The sequence below is a fragment of the Armigeres subalbatus genome, chromosome 3 (genome assembly GCF_024139115.2).
Source record: "Armigeres subalbatus isolate Guangzhou_Male chromosome 3, GZ_Asu_2, whole genome shotgun sequence".
Classification (NCBI taxonomy): domain Eukaryota; kingdom Metazoa; phylum Arthropoda; class Insecta; order Diptera; family Culicidae; genus Armigeres; species Armigeres subalbatus.
In genome coordinates, this window is record NC_085141.1 from 169941042 (window position 1) to 169947063 (window position 6022).

At 37.5% G+C, this 6022-nt stretch overlaps 1 long non-coding RNA gene across 2 annotated transcripts; it reads right to left on the reverse strand.

Annotated features, from left to right (window-relative positions):
- Positions 1-1703: 1703 nt before the first annotated feature.
- On the reverse strand, positions 1704-4418 carry LOC134219815 (uncharacterized). Of its 2 annotated transcripts, XR_009981671.1 has the most exons (4): positions 4247-4418; positions 3867-4170; positions 3095-3487; positions 1704-2308 (listed from the first exon to the last, which is right to left on the reverse strand). It is a non-coding gene; the product is annotated as an uncharacterized LOC134219815 (long non-coding RNA). The 2 variants fall into 2 exon arrangements; XR_009981670.1 differs by having other exon boundaries at positions 1704-3487; positions 4247-4414.
- Positions 4419-6022: the final 1604 nt, after the last annotated feature.

A 6022-nucleotide genomic window follows, 5' to 3' on the forward strand; every position in this document is an offset into this window, starting at 1 on the left:
CTGATAGCTGGATTAGTTGGTTGGTAGCTTAATTGGTTGGTTATTCGGCTGATTGGTTGATTAGTTGGTTTTTGGTTTCTTGATTGGTTGATTAGTTGATTGATTGATTGGTTGGTTGTTGCTTGATTTGTTAGTTGGTAGAACTGTTGATTAGTTGGTTCGTTGATAGTTGGCTGGTTGCTTCATTGCTTGTTGGTTGCTTGGTTGGTTATTTAGTTGATTGGTTGCTTGATTGGATAATCCAGCAATCAGCCATTCAAGCAAGCTACCAATCATTCAAGCAACGACTCAACTAATCAACCAACCAAGCAACCCACAAAACAACATATCAACTAACCAGCCGACGAGCCAATCAACCAAGCAACCAAATTACCAACCAATCAATCAATCAACCAACAATTAAGCAACCAACCAATCAACCATTATACCGACCAACAAATCAAGCAGCAACCAACCAACCCATCAACCAAATAACTAACCAATCAATCAACTAACCATTCAAGCAAGCTACCAATCAACTTATTAACCAATCAACCAAGCAACCAACCAAACAACTAATCAACTAACCAGCTGACTAACCAATCAACCAGTAAAGCAACCAACCAACAATCAATCAACCAACAATTCAAGCAAGCTACCAATCAACCAAGCAATCAAGCAACCAACCAGCTAATCAACCAATCAAGCAACCAACCAATAACCAATCACACAACCAATCAACTAAATAACCAACCAATCAACTAACCAACGAATCTAGCAATCAACTTATTAATCAATCAACCATGCAGCCAACATAACAACTAATCAACTAACCAGCTTACTAACCAATCAATCAACCTGTTAAGCAACCAACCAATCAACCATACTACCAACTAACAAATCAAGTAGCAATCAACCAAGCAATCAAGCAACCAACCAACCAATCAAGCAACCAACCAACCAATCAAGCAACCAACCAACTAATTAACCAATCAACTTAACAACTTACCAATTAACGAAACGACCAACCAATCAAGCAACCAATCAACTAAATAACCACAACCAATCAATCAAGTAAAGCAACCAATCAACCAAATAAGTAACCAACCACCAATCAATCAACTAATCCAGCAATTGGGTGAACACCACGGCTCTGGACATCGTAGAAGCCTTGGTTGATTCAGTAGACCATTTGATTCAAACTTCTGGACAATTTGGAGATCTTACAACACCTCATGTGTCTTGTTTTGATACGCAAGTGAAAGACAAATCCTCGGAGGACATAATTGAGTTGATATCACGGCTGGGGACTTCCTGAAGGCTTTGGTTGATTCGGTAGACCATTTGATTCAAACTCCAGGACAATTTGGAGATCTTATAACATCTCCTGGATTTGGAGAGATCTTACAATACCTCATGTAAGACGCAAGTGAATGTGTTTGAAAGTATCCTCACGATCAATAAATTAAGGAAAATACAAGAAATTTAACAAAATTTCTTTTTACGTCACATTCGGTTTACGTCCCCCCAATAAGTGACGTAAAAAGAGGGTTGAGTGTAATACGATGTAATTCTGATTGTCGATTTGTTTTTTTTATGCAAAAAGAACTCGTCGTTTTTTTCCCAAACAACCGAAGCCAATCATCCTTAGTACGATATTTCGAAATGCCTAAATAGTATTAAGTTGAGTACCAAAAAAGAAAATATGTAGTTTTGTCCTTGATTTTTGTCTGTTATTGAACGATTCTGATTCTCAGTTTATAATTTGTCTTTCTGTGTTAGCGTTAAACTCTAGTTTATGTCTCTGTATATAATGCATTGAAAATAGTTACTTTAGAAAATAACACCATCAGACTTTTTCCGTATTTAGGCACTGTGTGCTACGCATGCGATGTTCGAACTAGGAGAATAGACGCAATCAAGCTCTATTAAGATTCCCCCAAACACACGCCATGCGACAGATCTTACCGCAACCGGCTAAACTCTCAGGCGACCATCATTTCACCACTTGGCCAGTGGAACTACAGGGAACTACGTATGTATAAAATCTTTCGTTTTAAAATATACTTAGGAAGCAATCTGAATTCGTTTTTAAAATTGAATAGACCTATTTCTTTAGGGCTTCTTTAGTAACGGCATCTTTAGTAATGTTAGGGCATCTTTAGTTGAGTTATAAAATGTATGGGAGTATGTATAGGAAATGAAATTTGAAACAGTTAAAATGCTATCTACAACAGGCGTTGTATTTTCACCCCACCATAGATGGTACGCAGCATTTTCCTTTCGAAAACTCCCAGTGCGCGTTGGTCCTCCTCCATATATTAACAAACTGAAAACAGAAAAACTTATCAAATATTTTGGTTTGATATTATACTGAAAAAAAAATGGCAAACCTATTTCCTTAATAGAAGGAATTTAAATTGTTGTTGTGAGTTGTGAAAAAAGTATTAACGAAAATACAGAAAGAAAATTTATTAAATAAGTTTATATGCCAGTAATTTGCATCCCGATAAGGCCACCTCGTGCAGAGATTTATTGTACGATTGATTGTACGTTTGACAGATACGTTTTTTGACCTCAACAAGACGGCCGTCTTCAGTGTCTCGTATTTCGGATTCGGACGGGAATACTTTCGGGATTCCGATGGGAATTCTGTCGGGATTCCGACGGCAAACCCTTCGAGATTCAACAGCAAACCCTTCGGGATTCCGACGGCGAAACCTGCGGGATTCCTGAATTCTTTTGAGAACACTTTCGGGATTCCAACGGGACCACGTAAACCAAATGTTCACATTTTCAAAAGGCCTTCCCCTTATACTTTCGTAGGTAATTCCGAAGAAATTTCGTATAATTTCTCGATTAATAATCAATCATCCGATAAAATCCAAAAATATTCTTCCTTTTACTTTTTAAAAGATTTCCGGTAAAATTCCTAGTGAATTTCAGTGAAAATTTGGAATAACTTCTCGAGATAATTTTAGTTTTTTGCAGACATTAAAAAATATTTTCCGTGGAATTGAAAACAAAAATCACCCTAAAAAACGAATGTTTTTTTTTTATTTTATGCGTTTTATGCAAAGCTCCCACCAAATAACATTTTTACACTGCAGCATACTTTCCCTTATCCTGGATGCAGCATAATATCTCCCATTTTTAGCGAAAATCAGTCCCTCATTAAATCAACTGCAAAATCGTCGACGAGGCCAGGTTCGCCAACTCCAGCACCACCTTCACAGCATCGTCTCCACTATCTTCACCAGCAATTCCTGCTTCACATTGGCGAATACGAGATAGCACAGGAAGCCATTGCAGAAGTTAGAAGCGTATAATCACCTCCGAGGTGTAAATGGAGCAGATCGCATACATGCTCGATGAGACGGTGCTAGGTGATAGTCGATTGCTTATCAGATATTCAAATCTGGAAATGCGACCAAACATGCTTCCAAACTTAGAACTCTGTGCTCCATTATTATGTATGTTTCTCCTCCAATTCATGAGTAAAATTGAGCTGAAAACAAAAAAATACAATAATTTCACTGTTAAGAAAATTATTTTGAGCTTTTTAGTGGAATGTCTTCACTTGTCATAAGACGAGTTTGTACCTTCCCATTTAATTCCTCCACTTGATTGTACCTTGACGGATACGGATACGCATTTCGACCTCAACTGTAAGGTCGTCTTCAGTGTCTCGTACACAAGTAGAGTCAAGTACGAGACACTGAAGACGACCTTCCTGTTGGGGTCGAAACACGTATCTGTCAAGGTACCGTCAAGTGGTGGAATTCAATGGGAAGGTACAAACTCGTCTTATGACAAGTGAATAATTTCACTGTTTCTCAAATGATTGGCACTGAATCACATTTTTGAAATGCTACGAAACTACTCACCTCCAGGACAGTATCCAGCATCATTATAAATTAATTTACAGCTATACATAATTAGAAGCTTCATCACTGGCAACCGTAGAGAAGACAGTGCACTAAATTCGGAGTGCTTTTCTGGAGTAAACACTCCTGCAACAGTCCAAGAGGTAGATGTTGAGCATGTGACCCGCTTTCACAGCAGGAGTGTTGTTTCTGAATAGTTGACAGAAAAGTGGGCGTTGAAGGAACTCTGCATTTCAAGGGACCCGTTCGGTGGCCTACATGGCGTTGAGGAATGTTTGCTGTACGAGCATTTTTACCACGAATTCTGGTGGACAAAGGTAGCAGAAAAGCACAGTTCTGAACGAGATTTAAGGCGGCGAGAATATGTGTTATTCACTTACCACTTTTCGGTTACAGTTGTAAAAATACGGCTTTGCAGAACATGTTTTGTGAGAACTAGGTATTTATAAATAACAAATTAAAGAAAAACGAGATTGAAATAAATTAGGCCGCGTATATTAATAAAAACATAAACACTGTTGAGGTTAAGAAACTCATGTCAAAACTCACAGCAAAAAAGTCTACACTTCCCGAAACACTTTCAAATAAGTTTACCAAAATATGAGTAAAATACACTAGCGCCTCTGGCGGTGCTGGTCTCGTGAGCTCATCTGGGTTGCACGAATTTTTAATCGGTTCTTCGGGACTCACACGTCCCGGTTATTAGTTCCTGGTCTAGTGTCTCGTGAAGACATTCCACTAAAAAGCTCAAAATAATTTTCTTAGCATGTAATATTAGATTATCGGCCCTGTGAAGCTGTTTTTTCAACGAGTGAGCCTTATATAACAAACTATTTGAATAAAAAAAACCAGATTAATCCACCTAGCAGTGATGATGCCTTTCTCGTGCATTATAAAATATATTGAAAAAATCACATTAGAAAGGTCAAAAAAGCTCTTTGGGGGAATAGATCACATTTTTTCGATCATTTTTAATATTTTTGCCTTGCCACCATTCAAAAAAAATTGTTCTTTGAATTTTCAAGGGGGACCTTTGGGGAAAAACAATGTTTTTTCAATAATTGGGTTGTTTAGCTCAGAAAAATATCGAGTTTTTTGCAGTTTAATATAAAGAGCATGCTTTTCTGATCTCCGACATATTTTTATTTTGTTTGTAAACCTTTTATTAACATTTTTATACAGCAAACAATAAGCCATTTTAATCGATAGAATGACACTAACATTCATAGAATGACAGTTGGCCCATGCAGCATAAGAACAAATTTGTAGTCCCATATAAATTTAAAATACAAATTAAAAATAGTTCCGGGGCTCCAAAAATTCTGAAAAATTGGGGTTAGGCTCAGTTTTTTATGCAGATTCAGAATATGTAAAAACATATATACCCCTAAACAACCCAATTCCGAAAAGCAATGATCGGGCCCATTTCCAATAGCAAACAATTCCCCGTCGAATGCAACTTGTTGCGAGTAAATCGGATAATTCTAAGTTCTTAAAAGTGTGCCTACAAAATTTGTACACATACACACACACATACACAAAAAAAAACAGACGTCACCTCAGTTTGTCGAGCTGAGTCGATCGGTATATAACACTAAGGGTCTCCGGGCCTTCTATCAAGTTTTTTAGCAATCATATAGCCTTTCGGTACAACTTTGTTGTACGAGAAAGGAAAAAATGCATATGTTACAAATATGCGATCGTGCGGTAGTACCATGATTAGCGATAGTAAATACAATGATTAGCGCAACGGCGCGTTTTGAAAAATACATATGGATTAAAATTCGATATGTTTCCAACTTTCCTGATTCCCACGTAGTGTTTTTCACCAATGTAATATTAAAGTTCAATAATACTACATAGTTGTATGTCATACATTGATTTTGCATCCCTTGTGTAATAATTGTACAAGTATTGTCGGCGTAGCACCAACTTAGAATTCGGAAGTCCGGACTTCCGAACCGAACTTTCTTCCGAAGTTTTATCTGCCAAACTAATGGATGCGTTGTTTAGCGCATCTTCAGGGGAATCCAGCGCACTACTTCCGAAGTTGGGAAAGTTGCCTGTATCTGGAGAAAAATCCAACTTCGGTAGGAAAAGCGGTATAAATTTATTCCGGATACACAATACATTTGTGAAAATGAAACCAACAATTC